The sequence below is a fragment of the Chiloscyllium plagiosum genome, chromosome 12 (assembly GCF_004010195.1).
Source record: "Chiloscyllium plagiosum isolate BGI_BamShark_2017 chromosome 12, ASM401019v2, whole genome shotgun sequence".
NCBI classification, from domain to species: domain Eukaryota; kingdom Metazoa; phylum Chordata; class Chondrichthyes; order Orectolobiformes; family Hemiscylliidae; genus Chiloscyllium; species Chiloscyllium plagiosum.
The window spans coordinates 34144182-34163052 of record NC_057721.1 but is presented as its reverse complement, the minus strand read 5'-3'; the positions used below and the strand labels follow the sequence as shown (position 1 = coordinate 34163052).

Genomic DNA, 18871 nt, shown 5'->3' with positions numbered 1-18871 from the left:
CAAAAACAATCAGCTTTTTTTAATCCCATGAGTCCTTTCAGCAGCGATTCATATTTATGTTGTTATTATGGAGGTTGCAGAGCTGCAGAGTTTTCTTTTCTAGCCCCACTCTTCCACGGATCATCACAAACTTTAAATTAGTAATATGGACAATTACATAAGTTGGGTGTCAGGTTCAGTTTTGAAAACAAGGTTTCTTTAGTCATAAAAGCTTGTTACCAAAACCAAACTTTATTCAAATAAAGATGCAAAAATTATTGATCACTTGGATCATGTATGTGTATAACTACCCTTCTAAAAAACAACTCATAAGTCTGAAGAGGAATGAATTAAAAAAAAACTGAAAACTGTATAGTGTATTATCTTGAAGTTCATTTGTTGTGTAGCAGTTAAATTCATAAGTTAAAAAAAAGGTCATGTATAGTCCAAAACGGTATTCAGATACTGATATTATTCTGCATATACAAGCTGCTGATACTGGGTTTCTTGTTGGAATTGTTACAGCTGGCTGAACTCCCTTTCCTAGAGATGGTGGAGTAGATTCCAGTGAATTCTTTTCCACAAATCGTCCATAAGCAGTAAAGAAGAAAATTTCTACTGGAGGTTCAGCTCACACATTTTGCAGAGAAGAGTTACAAATAAAGAGAAAGGGAGCAATAGGCTGTTGCTCTTCAAGCAAGTCATATTTTCTCTGGTGTTCAAAAACACAACAGTCTTATCCTACTCACAAATTGGGCCATGTAACCTCCCTATGAAAGTTCTCTAGACTGTATGACTCCATCTGAGCTCATTACTCCATATAGGTGTAATATTTTTGCTGTTTCATCAAATGCATTTTCTTTAATTAAATATATCTTGTTTAAAATTTCAATTTACATTTAAATGGGTTGACATAATCTTTTAAAATCAGTATTTGAATCACATTATTTAAGAGCAATATGTTCATAGAAGACTTTAGGTTCCTCTTTTCTTTTGCTTCTTATCTATTTTCACACTTCTATTTCTCTCACTTTATTCCCTTTTTAAAAGAATTCCTCTCTACTTTCTGAATTCATCTTGTTGCTCAAATTTCATCAATATTACGACCACCCTTAATCCTTTTTGTCTCATTTTACTCTCAGTTTTAGCTCCTGTATTAAAAAAAATGATATACTGGCATTGCAGGCAATTCAAAAAGAGAGTCATTAGATTAACTCTTAGGCTGAAGGGGTTGACTTATCAAGAACAGCTAAATCGGATAGGCCTTTATTCACACAAATTCTGAGGGGGCCTAACAGGGTAGATGTTGAGATGATGCTTCCATTAGTGAGGGAATCTCAAATTTGGAGGTGTAGTTACTGAAAAGAGAACACTAATTTAAAACAGAGATGTGAAGGAATCTCTTTTCCCAGAGAGTAATGAATTTCTTGAACTTATCTACTCCGGTGAATTGTGGAGGTTAGATCACCAAAAATATTTAATGAGTCAGTGGATTTTTTTTTGAAATATCAGGGATTGATTTATGCTGAATTGGGTTGAAAGAGAAGTTGAAGCCTGGGGCAGATCAACCATAATCGTCTTGGATGGTGGGGTAGGCTTGAAATGCCAAATGGCTTACACCTGTTCCTATTTCTTGTGTTCTATTTCTCGAGACCTCCAGAGGGCTCCAGTAATTTCTTTCTCACTTACAAAATGTACCTCTACTGTAAATGATCACCTCTTCTTTGAAGGCTTTCTAAATTGCTCTGATTCCAATTCATCTGTAACATACTAATTTTCAACTCTCAGAAGTTATCCTTCCTTCTGTTAAATACTTCGATGATTATATTTTGTCCTTGTTCTTAGTTGTTTTAAACCTGATGATGTTATGATCACTATTACTCAATCACTTGCTCACTAAAATATACCCCCTTCCCTTTCCCAGAATGAGAAATAATACTCCCTTCCTTATTTGGATAGAAATCAAAGAAAACTTTTCTGTAGAAATTTTAGCAATTCCTCCAATTCTGATGGAAGATCAGGGACCTGAAACTTGAACTCTATGTTTCTCCATAAGGTGCCAGATTTGCTGAGTATTTCCAGAATGTTTTATTTTAGAAATTCTTCTCTTTTATTCCTTGTTCATATAAGGATAAATGAAACCTTCCATTATCATTCTGCTGCAATCTTTTCAACTTGTCATTCACAAGTAGATTTTCACATATATCTCTTATCTGTTATTTCATAATTTATAGTTTAAACTCTACAGTGTAACAGCTCTTCCAATGGTCCTTAAATCTAACCACAATGGACATTGTCTCTGACATATTACTACATTCTTCTTTTCCAGTGCTATCAGCTTCTTTGATCAATACTGCCAGTTCCTTTTCTTTCTTCTTTATCTTCCCCAAAAGCCTTGCCGTCATAAATAGTAAATTTCCAATCCTTCCCCTTTTTGATCCACTTTAACATGTCCAATGTATTTACATATAGTCATAAATTCTAATTCAGACAAGCTCTGATTCAACGCTGCCAAATGCCATCTATTTCTGATCTATTTTCCACTCCAGAACTACTATGTTTACATCTCCCAGGCCTCTGAATACCTTGCTTGCCAAGTCTATTTAATCATGGTGCCCACCCCGATCAAAAAAAAACTAACCACTTCCCCTACAAACAAGCACTTCCTCATGAGGACATTGGTCTCAGTATTGTTGGACCATAAAATGTAGGACAGAAGTAAAACATTCAGCCCATGAGGAGACAGTGAGGTCTGCAGATGCTGGAGATCAGAGTTGAGAGTGTGGTGCCGGAAAAGCACAACAGTAAAGGCAGCATCCGAGGAGCAGGAAAATCGATGTTTCCGGCTGGAGCCTTTCATCAGCTCTGATGAAGGGCTCCGGCCTGAAACGTCTATTTTCTTGCTCCTTAGATGCTGCCTAACCTGTTGTGCTTTTCCAGCATTCAGCTCATGAGTCTGCCCTGACCTTTAATGAAATCATGGCTGATCAGATAGCCTTCAACTTCACTTTCTTACCTTTACCTTATAATCCTCGATTCCCTTACTGGTTAAAAATCTGACTATCTTAGTCTTGAATACACTCAATGCCCAGCCTCCACAACCCTCTCCAACAAAGTATTCCATGAATTCACTACTGTGAAATTCATCTTCACATCTGCCTTAATTGGACAAACCCTTATTTTGAGATTATACCTTCTGTCCTAGGCTCTCACCTAATGGGAAACTATGTTTCTGCAAATGCCATGTCAAATTTCTTAATAATTCTGCATGTTTCAATACTGTCCTCTTTCATTCTTCTAAAATCTAACAAATAGAGGCCCAACCTACTCAGCCACTCCTCAAAAGACAGTCCCTTTTTACCCAGAAATAGCCAAGTGAAACTTTGCCGGACTGTCATCAATGCCAGTATATTGTTCCTTAGTTGGGGGCCCAAAATTGTTCAGAGTATTCCAGCTGTGATCTAACAGTTTTAGCAAGACATTCCTACTTTTATACTCCATTCCCTTTGAAATAAAGGTCAGCATTCCATTTGTCTTTCCTAATACCTGTTGAACATGTATAATAGTTTTTTGAGATTTATGTACAAGGACTCCAAAATCCCTCTGTGCTGCAACTTTCTGCAGGCTTTCTCCAGTTGAATAATATTCAGCTCTATTATTCTTCTTATGTGTCAAATAGTGTGGTGCTGGAAAAGCACAGCAGGTCAGGCAACATCCAAGGTGCAGGAGAGTTGACGTTTCGGGCAAAAGCCCTTCATCAGGAATGTGGTGGTGGGCTCAAGAGGGCTGAGAGATAAATAGGAGGAGGGTGGGGCCGGGAGGATGGAAGGCGACAATTAAATGAAGGTGGGAGGGGTGAAATGATAGGTGGGAAGAAGGATGGACAGGTAGAATAGTTCAAGAGGGCGGTGCCAAATTGGAGGGTTGGATCTGGGATAAGGTGGGGGGGGGGGGGGGGGGAGAGATAAAAATGGCAAAAATTTATGCCGTGTGGTTGGAGGGTCCCAAAGAGGAGGATGAGGCGTTCTTCCTCCAGTCATCAGGTGGCTAGAATTTGGTGGTGGAGAAGGCCCCAGACTTGCATGACCTTGGTGGATTAGAAGGGGGAGTTGAAGTGATTCTACATTTATCAACGTCATCAACCCTCTCCCCCCTGACTCCACCAAGGACATGCAAGTTCTGGCCTCCTCCATCGCCAAATCCTAGCTACCCAACGACTGGGGGAAGAACACCTCATCTTCCGCTTTGGGACCCTCCAACAACATGGGATCAATGTTGATTTCACCAATTTCCTCATCTCCCCTAATCCCAGACCCAACCCTCCAACTCGGCACCAACCTCTTGAGCTGTTCTACCTACCCATCTTCCTTTCTACCTACCTGCTCCACCCTCCACTCAGATCTATCAACATCACCCTCACCTTCATTTACGTATCATCTTCCAAGCTACCTTGCCGCCAACCCTGTTATCTACCGCCCCCTTGGCCCCCCACCTCCGCAACATTCCTGATGAAGGGCATATGGCTGCCCTGCTCCTCGGATGCTCCCTAACCTGTGTTTTTCCAGCACCACACTATTTGACTCTGATCGCCAACATATGCAGTCCTCACTTCCTTCTATTCTTCTTACGTGCAAAACCTCATATTTTCCCACATTATAATCTGTCTGCCAAGTTTTTGCTCATTCACATAACCTGTCTAACACTGTGTCATTCTTAACATTTGCTTACTGATTTATTTCTGACTCATCTGCAACCTTGGCTAGAGTACATTCAGTTTCCACATCCAAATTATTATCATACACGATAAATAATAGTGGCCCCAGTACTGATCTCTGTAGCTCACTACTAGTTGGTATTCTGAAAATGCACCCCTTATTCCAGCTGTCTGTTTTCTATTAGTTAACAAGTCGACTATCTATGGAATATACTACTTCCACTACTATATCCATTGCTTCTCCTTTATCTATCCTGCTTGTTACTTCCTAAAAGAATTCTAGTATATTTTTCATGCACTATTTCCTCTTTGTATAACCATGCTGTCTCTGCTTGATCATTTATGTATTTCCAAATGCTCTGCTTTACATCCATTATAATTGACTCTAATATTTTTCCAATATCAGATATTAAGCTAACAGACGTACAGTTATCTGCTCTTTTGTCTGTCAGTTTTTAAATAAAGATTTTACATTGGCAATTTTCCAATCCTCTGAGACTTTCCCAGAGTTTAAAATTCTTGGAAGATTACTCCCAGTGCATCCACTATCTCTGTAGCTTTTCTTTTAATAGCCTTGTATGCATGCCTTCAGGTTGACGGGGATTATCAGTGATTTGTTTCCCAAGCAATTTTTCTCTAGTAATAGTTATGATAGTAATTTCTTCTCCTCCTCTTATCCCTTGATTATTTAGTAATTTTAGAATACCATTAGTGTCTTCCAAAGTGAAGACTAATGCAAAATATTTATTCAACCTCTCTGCTATTCCCAGTTTCCCCGTTATTATTTCCCAAGTTGTGTTCTCCAGGAGGTTTATGTTAACTTTGGCCTTTCCCTTCCTTTTTATACATGTAAAGGAAGCTGAACAGGTCCTGCCCTGAAATTTGTTCCAATGCTCATAGAATTTTTCATGCACAATTTCTCAAGTCATAGATAACCGGATATTTATCCTGTTATTGCTATGCTTGCTTGTGCATGGCACTGAGATTAATCTGAGGGTTTAAAATATTTATCAATCTTTTTAACTTCCTCCCTCACTCCTGAAGTTCTGCCTTCAGGACCTAGAAATATACAAACAAATTAACTATTTATAACTAGCGCACAGTTAATAGAAATTTACACAGGGGGAACACCAATAACCAATAAAATTCAATTTCAGTTCATTAGTAAAACTGTAAATTATGAGATCCTATAATTAATTCCAGATTTTAAGAAAAATGGTGCAAAACTTCATTGATTAATTTCATTAACTCAGTGGAGATGTTACTCATGGACAAGGAAAGCCTGGGCCTTTTTAGTTAAAAGGGCCCCGAACTAGGTAGAACCAGGCAGTTAACGAGTCAAGTTTCAAATTTATGAGAGAGGTTTATGGATTAGCTGGGTTTTTTTTCCTGGTGGACATTTCTGTGCACTTGAACCTCTCTCTGTCGTAATAACCTATTTCTCTCTGTCCATCTTATTTAATCCCCTTGCACCCATCCCTTCTATACCATTGCACAAAAACATAAATGGAGTAATTTGGAGAAATTGGTTCCTGATTACACACCTGTCAAGTGATAAGTATCACAAAGAACAGTGTGACAACTTTGACATTGACAATACTTAGAGTCATAGAGATATACAGCATGGAAACAGACCCTTCCGTCCAACCCATCCATGCTGACCAGATATCCCAACCCAATCTAGTCCCACCTACCAGCACCCGGCCCATATCCCTCCAAACCCTTCCTATTCATATACCCATCCAAATGCCTCTTAAATGTTGCAATTGTACCAGCCTCCACCACTTTCTCTGGCAGCTCATTCCATACATGTACCACTCTCTGTGTGAAAACGTTGCCCCTTAGGTCCATTTTATACCTTTCCCCTGTCAACCTAAACCTATGCCCTCTAGTTCTGGACTTCCCGACCCCAGGGAAAAGCCGTTGTTTATTTATCCGATCCATGCCACTCATGATTTTGTAAACCTCTATAAGGTCACACCTCAACCTCTGACCCTCCAGGGAAAACAGCCCCAGCCTGTTCAGCCTCTCCCTATAGCTCAAATCCTCCAACCCTGGCAACATCCTTGTAAATCTTTTCTGAACCCTTTCAAGTTTCACAACATCTTTCCGATAGGAAGGAGACCAGAATTGCACACAATATTCCAGCAGTGGCCTAACCAATGTCCTGTACAGCTGCAACATGACCTCCCAAACTCCTGTAATCAATGCTCTGACCAATAAAGGAAAGCATACCAAATACTTTCTTCACTATCCTATCTATCTGCGACTTCACGTTCGAGGAGCTATGAACGTGCCCTCCAAGGTCTCTTTGTTCAGCAACACTCCCTAGGACCTTACCATTAAGTGTACAAGTCCTGCAAAGATTTGCTTTCCCAAAATGCAGCACCTCACATTTATCTGAATTAAAACTCCATCTGCCACTTCTCAGCCCATTGGCCCATCAGGTCAAGATCCTGTTGTAATCGGAGGTAACCCTCATCGCTGTCCACTACACCTCCAATTTTGGTGCAAACTTACTACCGTACCTCTTACGCTCACATCCAAATAATTTATATAAATGATGAAAAGTAGTGGACCCAGCACCAATCCTTGTGGCATTCCACTGGTAACAGGCCTCCAGTCTGAAAAACAACCCTCCACCACCACCCTCTGTCTTCTACCTTTGAGCCAGTTCTGTATCCAAATGGCTAGTTCTCCCTGCATTCCGTGAGATCTAACCTTGCTAACCAGACACCGATGGGGAACCTTGTCAAACGCCTTACTGAAGTCCATATAGTTCACATCTACCACTCTGCCCTCATCAATCATCTTTGTTACTTCTTCAAAAAACTCAATCAAGTTTGTGAGACATGATTTCCCATGCACAAAGCCATGTTGACTAGCCCTAATCAGTCCTTGCCTTTCCAAATACTTGTACATCCTGTCCCTCAGGATTCCCTCCAATAACTTGCCCACCACCGACGTCAGGCCCACTGGTCAGTAGTTCCCTGGCTTGTCCTTACCACCCTTCTTAAACAGTGGCACCATGGTTGCCAACCTCCAGCCTTCTGGCACCTCACCTGTGACTATCGACGAAACAAATATTTCAGTACGAGGCCCAGCAATCACTTCTCTAGCTTCGCAAAGAGTTCTAGGGTCCACCTGGGGATTTATCCACCTTTAACCATTTCAAGACATCCAGCACTTCCTCCTCTGTAATATGGACATTTTGCAAGATGTCACCATCTATTTCTCTACAGTCTATATCTTCTATATCCTTTTCCACAGTAAATACTGATGCAAAATACTAATTTAGTATCTCCCCCATTTTCTGCGGCTCCACACAATGGCCGCCTTGATGATCTTTGAGGGGCCCTATTCTATCCCTAGTTACCCTTTTGTCCTTAAAGTATTTGTAAAAACTCTTTGGATTTTCCTTAATTCTATTTGCCAAAGCTATCTCATATCCCCTTTTTGCCCTCCTGATTTCCCTCTTAAGTATACTCCTATTTCCTTTATACTCTTCTAAGGATTCACCCGATCTACCTGACATACGCGTCCTTCTTTTTCTTAACCAAACCCTCAATTTCTTTAGTCATCCAGCATTCCCTATACCCCAAAGTGCTCCCCCACTGACATCTCAGTCACCTGCCCTGCCTTATTTCCCAAGAGTAGGTCAAGTTTTGCACCTTCTCTAGTGGGTACATCCACATACTGAATCAAAACATTGTCTTGTACACACTTAACAAATTCCTCTCCATCTAAACCCTTAACACTATGGCAGTCCCACTCTATGTCTAGAAAGTTAAAATCCCCTACCATAACCACCCTATTATTCTCACAGATAGCTGAGATCTCCTTGCATGTTTGTTTCTCAATTTCCCTCTATTACGGGGTCTATAATACAATCTCAATAAGGGGATCATCCCTTTCTTAATTCTCAGTTCCACCCAAATAACTTCTCTGGACGTATTTCCGGGAATATCCTCCCTCAGCACAGTTATAATGCTATCCCTTATCAAAAATGCCACCCCACCTCCTCTCTTGCCTCCCTTTCTATTCTTCCTGTTGCATTTGAATCCTGGGGCATTAAGCTGCCAGTCCTGCCCCATCCCTGAGCCATGTTTCTGTAATTATTATGATATCCCAGTCCCATGTTCCTAATCATGCCCTGAGTTCATCTGCCTTTCCTGTTCGGCCCCTTGCATTGGATTATCATAGCTTCACCTGTTAGAGGAACAGCTATTACAGGTACTTTCAATGACTTTCAATGAAACATTCACCATTATCATGCTGATTGGAATACATAAGATTAATTACCTTGAAACTTTGCAATGTAGCCCTTGTATTGCACAATCTGGTCACTGGGTCCACAAGATTGTTTCATGCTTTCCAAAAATATTTTCCAACCATCTTTTTATTTCTCAGTATTCTGAAATAAAGAATTCAAAACAATGTTTAAAAAGGCCGATTTCTCAGTTGCACGATTAAATGCATTCAAATTATCATCTTTATGCCTTTTAGTCGTGTTTAGGTCTCCTCTTACTCTAAATGTCTGCACTTTGAATACATCTATATATTCTACAACAATTAGAATATAATAACTGTATATCAATGCATTTTGGGTACATTTAGTTTCCAGAATTTTCCAGAATCTAATCTGCGTATCAACGGGACATGAATAGTAGAGGGTAGGTTTCTTTATTCTTTGACAATTTCAGAATTTCTTTATTTCAAAAAAAAAACCTTGAAATAAAATCAATTTTCCAAACATTCATTTAGGCAACTTATGAAGTTAATAAAGGTATCAAAAACTTGTGTTGCTGATATATTAGATAAAAAGATAGAAAATCAAATAGTTCAGTTATGATGAGATACACATCCAGCCCAAAGTTCTGTACTTTAATTTTAATAAAGGAGGAAATGTATACTCAAACATTTGAAGACCAGAACAAAAACAAACTAAACAGCTGATGATGGTGCAGCTGGAAGTAGTCAAGAAATAGGAGTTGGTCTGATTTGCAACAAGAGACTATTTTATCATACAATAAGATCACAGCTAACCAGCTTTCTAATTTCATCCATTTGTTTTGGTTCCACAATTTCTTAATATTGTTGGGTAATTAACAAATCTGTTGATGTTATTTTTATTTAATATTTAAAATTATTTACCCACTGAGAATCTAATTTTATTTGTGGGAGAATTCTCATTTGGTGTGAGGGAAGGTTTCTAACTTGACTCCTTAATGGCATGGCTCTGATCTTAAGGTTACATTAGCTTATCCTAGACACCCTACAGCAGTGAACCATTTCCCTCTATTAACTCTACCTACTCCTTTAAAATCCTTAAAAAGAAAGTTTCAAAGCATCTTTCAGTTTTAATATACCAAACAAGACAAGGCAAGTTGATGTGATTTCTGCTCACAATCTAATCCATTTGTTCTTGGCACTATTCTGGTAAATCTCTACAGCAGTCCTTTCAAGACCAACGCATCTTTTCTATGGTGAGCTGACCAAACACTCAATAAGTGGCTAATGGTTAGTTGTGTCCTAATCACCCACCTTCATTTTTCAAAAACAGCTTTCAAAAGTACACCTAATCTCTTAACTACTTCAATTATACCCATATTTCTTGAATATTCTCTCCAATGCCTCAAAATAAGGAGCCCTCTCATAGCAATCACCTATCCCAAGCCCGCCCCGAATATTTTACCCGTCCTTTCAAATTCTTCTGAAGCTTATGACTCATTGAAAGTAATATCACAGGACATTTTTGTAACTATTAAGTATGACACTATAATAATGCCACCTAATGCAGCAATACATACTGCAGGACTTCAAATTCATTTTCAATGGAACTTGTATCTCAGATGCCAAAATTAATACTTGGTGACTTCCTGTGGCATCCTTTGATTTTTTTATTTGTCTTTTTCTTTTGTCTCTCTCCCTGATCGAAAAAATGGGTGATATGGTATGTTGTAGTACGAAAAGGTCTTTATGTTAATTCCTATTCTATTTCAGAAAACTAGCAAAGGTTAAAACTGGAGTCAAAGTGAAAACATTTATATTTGCAGAATTACACATATAAGAATGTACTTTCTAAACAAATGATCAGAGCCCTAACATAGGTGAAAGGAAAAGCTGGTAAGTATAGGGAATGCTGGATGACTAAAAAAATTGAGGGTTTGGTTAAGAAAAAGAAAGAAGCATCTGTAAGGTATAGACAGGATAGATCGGGTGAATCCTTAGAAGAGTATAAAGGAAGTAGGAGTATACTTAAGAGGGGAATCAGGAGGGCAAAAAGGGGACATGAGATAACTTTGGCAAATAGAATTAAGGAAAATCCAAAGGGTTTTTACAAATATATTAAGGACAAAAGGGTAACTCGGGATAGAATAGGGCCCCTCAAAGATCATCAAGGCGGCCATTGTGTGGAGCCGCAGAAAATGGGGGAGATACTTAATGAGTATTTTGCATCAGTATTTACTGTGGAAAAGGATATGGAAGATATAGACTGTAGAAATGTCCATATTACAGAGGAGGAAGTGCTGGATGTCTTGAAACGGGTAAAGGTGGTTAAATCCCCAGGACCTAATCAGGTGTACCCAAGAACTCTGTGGTAAGCTAGAGAAGTGATTGCTGGGCCTCTTGCTGAGATATTTGTATCATCGATAGTCACAGGTGAGGTGCTGGAAGACTGGAGGTTGGCTAACATGGTGCCACTGTTTAAGAAGGGTGGTAAGGACAAGCCAGGGAACTACAGACCAGTGGGCCTGACGTTGGTGGTGGGCAAGTTGTTGGAGGGAATCCTGAGGGACAGGATGTACAAGTATTTGGAAAGGAGAAAGTGAGGACTGCAGATGCTGGAGATCAGAGCTGAAAAATGTGTTGCTGGAAAAGTGCAGCAGGTCAGGCAGCATCCAAGGAGCAGGAGAATCGACGTTTCGGGCATAAGCTCTTCTACAGGAAGGCTAATGCCCGAAACGTCGATTCTCCTGCTCCTTGGATGCTGCCTGACCTGCTGCGCTTTTCCAGCAACACATTGTTCAGCAAGTATTTGGAAAGGCAAGGACTGATTAGGGATAGTCAGCATGGCTTTGTGCGTGGGAAATCATGTCTCACAAACTTGATTGAGTTTTTTGAAGAAGTAACAAAGAGGATTGATGAGGGCAGAGCGGGAGATGTGATCTATATGGACTTCAGTAAGGCGTTCGACAAGGTTCCCCATGGGAGACTGGTTAGCAAGGTTAGATCTCACGGAATACAGAATTGGCTCAAAGGTAGGAGACAGAGGGTGGTGGTGGAGGGCAGTTTTTCAGACTGGAGGCCTGTGACCAGTGGAATGCCACAGGGATCGGTGCTGGGTCCACTTCTTTTCGTCATTTACATAAATGATTTGGATGTGAGCGTAAGAGGTAGTAAGTTTGCAGATGACACCAAAATTGGAGGTGTAGTGGACAGCAAAGAGGGTTACCTCAGATTACAACAGGATCTTGACCAGATAAGCCAATGGGATGAGAAGGGGCAGATGGAGTTTAATTCAGATAAATGTGAGGTGCTGCATTTTGGGAAAGCAAATCTGCGCAGGACTTATACACTTAATGGTAAGGTCCTAGGGAGTGTCGCTGAACAAAGAGACCTTGGAGTGCAGGTTCATAGCTCCTTGAAAGTGGAGTCGCAGGTAGATAGGATAGTGAAGGTGGTGTTTGGTTTGCTTGCCTTTATTGGTCAGAGTATTGAGTACAGGAGTTGGGAAATCGTGTTGCGGCTGTACAGGACATTGGTTAGGTCACTGTTGGAATATTGCGTGCAATTCTGGTCTCTTCCTATCAGAAAGATGTTGTGAAACTTGAAAGGGTTCAGAAAAGATTTACAAGAATGTTGCCAGGGTTGGAGGATTTGAGCTATAGGGAGAAGCTGAACAGGCTGGGGCTGTTTTCCCTGGAGCGTCAGAGGTTGAGGTGTGACCTTATAGAGGTTTACAAAACCATGAAGGGCATGGATCAGATAAACAGATAAAGTATTTTCCAATGGGTCGGGGAGTCCAGAACTAGAGGCCATAGGCTTAATGTGAGAGAGGAAAGATATAAAAGAGACCTGAGGGGCAATCTTTTCACACAGAGGGTGATATGTGTATGGAATGAGCTGCCAGAGAAAGTGGTGGAAGCTGGTAAAATTGCAACATTTAAAAGGCATTTGGATGGGTATATGAATAGGAAGAGTTTGAAGGGATATGGGCCGGGTGCTGGGAGGTAGGACTAGATTAGATTGGATATCTGGTTGGCATGGACGGGCTGGACCGAAGGGTCTGTTTCCATGCTGTACATTTCTGTGACTCTATGACTCCATAGGTATATTTATATAAGCACATGTAAAACCTCAAGTAGTGTTCAGCACACATTTAGAGACAACATAAACATTTTCAATTTTTAGAAGTTGATAATTAACATCTAACTGAATAAATCTAACCATTTGTAGAAATTTATTTTCAGCACCAGAGAAGTTGTTTGTTACTAATCAGCATTTATTACATGGTGAAAAAATTAACTTCAGTTCAATGGACATTAACTTGCTGGTTTTCAGGTTATCTAGTTGCTAAGTACTGCAACTTCATACTGTTACATGTGCTTCAATGTCAAATCTCTGGATGAGATAGTCATTAACATGCATGCTATCGGGGTTGGAAATCTCTGACAGCAATTACCTCATTTCTACATTTAACTGCATCTAAAAGCTACAGTCAAATATCACTATTCTTTCCGAAAAATATATGTTATTACACAGTTATAAAAATAATACATGTACTGATCTCTCATGGCATAGCACAAGAATAAGTTGGTAATATCGTCTTCATTTACAGGATGTGGCAATTACTGGCTGGGCCAGTATTTGTTACTTATTTTGAACCCAAGAGAAGGTGATGGTGAGCCGTCTTCTTGACCTGCTGCAACCTCTGAGAGGTGGGTGCACCCACAGCGCTGTCAAAAAGGGAGTTCCTTGGTTTTGACTTGGTGACAGTGAAGGAATGGCAATGTAGTTCCAAATTAGCATGGTATGTAGTTTAGAGAGGACATTATAAGTATTTGCATTTCCATGCATCTGCTGCCCTTGTCCTTCTGGGTAGTACACAGGGTTGTGGGTACAGAAGGTACTGTTAAAGTAACTGTGGTAAGTTACTGTAGTGCTTCTTGTAAATAGTTTGTAGTGCTACTGAAGTGGAGTGATATGACGTATGTGGCGTCAATCAAGCCGGCTGCGTTGTCAGAGATGATGTATCCAGGTAACTGTCCCCATCCCTGATGCGTCACAGTGTCCACAGCTCAGATTCCAGCTCATCAACTCTGAACCAAAGTAAATTGTGTCAAGGCAGTTCATAGGAGCACTATTAGGCTAATTACATCACCGAGAGAGATACTAGGACCGATGACCAAAATCTTTGTCAAAGGGATTTTTAACAATACTTTTATGGGAGCATAAGATCAGCATTTGTTGCCTATTTCTAACTGCCAGTGAATTAATGGCTTGCTAGGCTGTCAGGGCAGTGTAGTTCTGGTGACACATGTCGGGCTGATCAGGCAAGGACAGCAGATTCCTTTCCTTAAAAGGATATTAGTGAACTCGATGAGATTTTACAATCGATGATAGGTGCCATCGTCACAATCACTGCAACTAGTTTAAATTCCAGATTTATTAATTGAATTTAAATTCCACCAACTGCCAAGGGATTTGAATCCATGTCACCAAAGCATTACCCTAGACCTCTCAATTATTAGTGCAGTGACATGACTACTAAATTGTGTTAAAAGAAGAAAAATAAAAGAGCGAGAGAGAGGTAGATAAAGGAAAGAAACTCCAGAACGCAGGTCCTGAGCAGCAGAAAGCACAGCCAAACTAATGGGCTAATTAAAATCAGTGCTGCTTAAGAAGCAAGATAATCTCTAGACATTGTAGGACTAGAGATTACATAGATAGTGAAAAGAAAGATCACAGAGTTTTGACAAGAAACGTTAGAATTTTAAGATGGATAAAATTCTTAAATAGAAACCAATGTAGGCAAGTTATCATAAGAGCATTGGGTAAATGGAAAAGTGCAGATTAATGTGCAAACAGCAGAGTTTTGGATGGCCTTACGTTAACAAAAGGCAGAATGCTGGATGTTGGCTTGGTAAAATCATGTCTCGATAATGAAATATCATGTGAATAAAGGCTTTAGGAATAATTGAGTCCAGATAGTGAAGAAGCTAGACAAGGTTACAAAGGAAAACATTAGCCAGCGTAGATAGGGAGAAACAATTCCTATTGGCAGACAGTCGACAGCAAAAAAGAACAAAGCTAACATGACGAACAACATTTTTTTTTAAACAAAACAGTGAGAATCTGGAAGTGTACTGCCTGAGAAAGTGGTTGAGGCACTTTCATTGGTGGCTTCCAAAGAGAATTTGGATAAATATCCGAGTAGACAAAAATTGTAGGACTATATGGAAGAAATGCGTAAGTGCAATCAACTGAATTGCTCTTACACGATTTGCCACACAAAGCAGGTCAAACGACTTCCCTGCTGAGAGTATCTTGTAAATCTGCAGCCTCTACTGTTGGTAGAAGAGGGGCCACAGATGCAATGGGAAATCCCCCACTTGCAGGTTCCTCTAAGCTACACACCAGACTGACTTGAACTATGGTCACTGTTGCTGAGTCAATATCCAGGAACTTCTTTCCTAATAGCACTATGCGTGTCCCTATATTCCAACAGCTGCTACGATTTAAGAAAGCAGCTCATTAGCACCTTCTCTCGGGCAATTTGGCATAAGCAATAAATGCTGACAAGCCAGCATTGCCCATATGAATCAAAAAATTTAGGCAAGATAATAGCAGTTGAATAAAAAGAGAAAATTGATGTATAATCAGGTAACAGCTCCTGTAATGTATAATGCAGAAGACTATTCAGTTAAAGTGAAAAAAGAAATGGCCCAAAAACACTTCAGCAAGGAGTAATTATTTTTACCTGCTACCAAAAAAAAGCGATCAGAGCATCCATCCATTCTATCAGTCAGAAGGACTGAACGATACAGCTTACAGTTAAATTACCTCAACATGTTTACTGCTTTAACATTGCTCTGGAAGCGTTGATACTTCCGGAGAAAATAAGTTCACAGTTGGAATCTGGATGAAAATTATTTAAAAGGACAATAAAAAGTTAAGACTAAAATTCCTAGCATACATATACAAATCTTGGCTTTCAAACAGTAACAGTTCTACTGGCTACGAATCAAAACACAAGACAGAAACGTTCAGATTACTCAAGGACGTGGCACCACAACTTACCATGCCATAAACTCAAACAGAACAAAGACCACCATTTAAAACTTATGAAAACTAAAAATCCAGTTATGGAAAAATATATACCATACAAAAATATGGATTTTCTGTAAATAGGTCCATTCCTCCATTCCCTCAATTCCCCATATTTAGCTAAAAAAGTAACCTAATTCAGTTGGTGGAAAGATTAATGGTATCTTACCAAAAGTAATTCAAATGTTAAACTGTTTGCCTGTCTTCAATTTAAGGAACCTGCTTAGAGTTGAAAGGGGCATGGCTCATCATCCCTTTATTAAGGTTAGTCAGGGAGTTTATACAGGTACATCCCCAAAACAGGATGCCAGATGGTTAATGCTTCTTGAAATTGCAAAACTTTGTAATAGGGAACTGGTACTTGAGTGCTTTAAATCGGAGCTGCACATTTTGTAGAAATGAGCAAGATTCTCATATCAAAGATATCTGCTCCCTTATGTATATGCTCAAATAAAAATCTTTCTTTCTTGAATCCTGCAAACTCAAGGCTGGTCATTTCACCATAACAAACAGAAGCCCTCAGGGACTGAACCAAGAGCTTGAGTGTGGGATGATTTTTAAGGGTAATTTTTACTGAAAATCTAGTTTAAAATTATGAGCAATTAAGTCAAACTACTCAAAGTCAAGAAAGTTAAGTTTTATCCCAGCCTTAAGGAAGGGGTCTACATGCTCACAGAGCAGTCCCAGCTAGGTAACCATTTGTTGCTTTAAACCTAGTTTTCAGGGGATTGAATTTAGTTGCTTTTCAGAGAGCATAAAAAGAGGCCTTCACCAGTGCTGCCTCACCTTCACTTTGGGTACACAGAGAATAAACTGGAAGTTTGATAAGTAAGGGAGTTTGGTGAGGAGGAGAAGGAATTTTTCATTGTTTTTTTCTTCCTTTTTCGTACTTCAGTAATTGACTTTGGTGCGGGGGAGAAAGTCTTTTAATGTCATGGTATGGCAGGTTAGCTCGACCAAGTGGAACATACATCTTGCAGCATGCGGAAGTCATGAACACACCATGTGTGTCCTAGATGCACACAGCTGCTTGCATGGGGTGCACAATCTTCAGCTTCAGAACTTGAGTGGGGCCTGTGCATCTCTGAGACAAATAACAAAGTGGTTAGCACAGATAAAGAGGTTCTGGATGTAGGTTTGCTCGCTGAGCTGGAAGATTCATTTTCAAACATTTCGTCACCATAATAGGTAACATCGTCAGTGAGCCTCCGGCTGAAGCACTGCGGATGATTCCTGTTTTCTATTTATATGTTTGGTTGTCTTTGGATTGGTAATGTCATTTCCTGTTCTTTTTTTCAGGGGGTGGTAAATCAGGTCCAAGTCAACATGTTTGTTGAAAAAGTTCCAGTTGGAATGCCATGCTTCTAGGAATTCTCGTGCGTGTCTCTGTTTGGCTTGTCCTAGAATGGATGTGTTGTCCCAGTCAAAGTGGTGTCCTTCCTCATCTGTATGTAAGGATACTAGTGAGAGACAGTCATGCTGAGACAACACATCCATCCTAGGACAAGCCAAACAGAGACAACCATGAGAATTCCTAGAAGCATGGCATTCCAACTGAACTCTAACAAACACATTGACTTGGACCCAATTTACCACCCCCTGAGAAAAAGAACAGGAAATGACATCACCACAGGAAATGGCATCACTATAGGAAATGACATCACTATAGGAAATGGCATCACCATAGGAAATGACATCACCAACCCAAAGAAACCCAAGTATATAAATAAAAGGCAGGAATCATCAGCAGTGCTTCGTTCAGAGGTTCACTGAAGATGTTACCTAGTATGGCGACGAAATGTCTGAAAAATGAACCTTCCAGTTCAGAGAGCAAACCTACATCCAGAACCTCAATCTGAGCTACAAATCTTCTCAAAACTCGCTAATATAAAAAGAGGTGCTCACATCGCAGGTTAAAAGCAGAAAGGCATAGAGGGAGTAACAGCAAACTGGTTAAGAGAACAAATTATTGAATTTAATTAAGTTTATTGTGACACAAACTCACAGAAGTACAGTGAAACATTTACAAGTTGCCATTACAACACCATTTTAGGTACAAAGGGACCTAGGTACAGAATCTTTGGTACAAAGCAGGAAAACAAAGTTAAAAAGTTTAACATTACAGTCCATCTTAATAAAAGGTAGAAAAACAAAGTTAACAGTTCAACACCACAGTCCATAAGTGCCTGGCCATGCTGGGCTTGCACTCCTCACAGGGCTTGACCTTGCCCCAGCACAGATTGTCTGCCCTCACCACCTTGCAGTCTGTTTCTTCTCCCACTGCTGCCTCAGACTGCCCACTCCAGCTCTTGCTGCCAGCCACCCTGGGTTACATATACCTGCTCTCACTGCCAGCTTCCGTACAAGAGTTCCAAGCCTATTTTTCTTGCATACTGGTGAAGGTGATGACTTCTCAGGAGGGTGCAGCCACAGCCAAGTTTGTGCCACTGCTGTTGACTTGGCAGTGCTGGAGTGAAGGGTGCAAGAGCAATAGTGACAGAGGATTCCATTGCCAGGCCATCAGAGAGATGTTTCTGCGGCAGTAAGTAGGACTTCAGAGTGGAGTATTTCCAGTGTCAAGAATGTCATGAAGTCACAGCAGAACATCCTTCTGGGAGAGGTGCACGTAGGTACAAACCTTTAGAAGAAGAGGGATAAAAGGTACTGATAGCTTCCTTCCCAACCTGCTAAAATCTGCTATCATGTGTTTTTTTTTAGCATTCATCGATTAAGCACATAGCTAGACAATTGATGTAGGAGGGAAAACAATAGAGCTTTGATACTTTAAAGCCAGTCTGGCACAGATAGGACCAATACAAGTTGAACAGGTTATTCTTCAGCAAGTCT

The 18871-nt window shown here is 40.1% G+C and overlaps 1 protein-coding gene across 15 annotated transcripts in view; it reads right to left on the bottom strand.

Moving 5' to 3' along the window:
• LOC122555094 (zinc finger and BTB domain-containing protein 20-like) overlaps positions 1–18871 on the bottom strand; it is a 367748-nt gene that overhangs the window by 105623 nt on the left and 243254 nt on the right. For 14 of the 15 annotated variants that reach the window (XR_006313161.1, XR_006313166.1, XR_006313164.1 and 11 more), the window contains one exon: positions 8996–9107. The gene's annotated coding sequence lies outside the window, so the exon portion shown is untranslated. Of the gene's footprint in view, positions 1–8995; positions 9108–15760; positions 17187–18871 lie in introns of those variants that run through there. The other variant, XR_006313168.1, reaches the window with a different exon arrangement.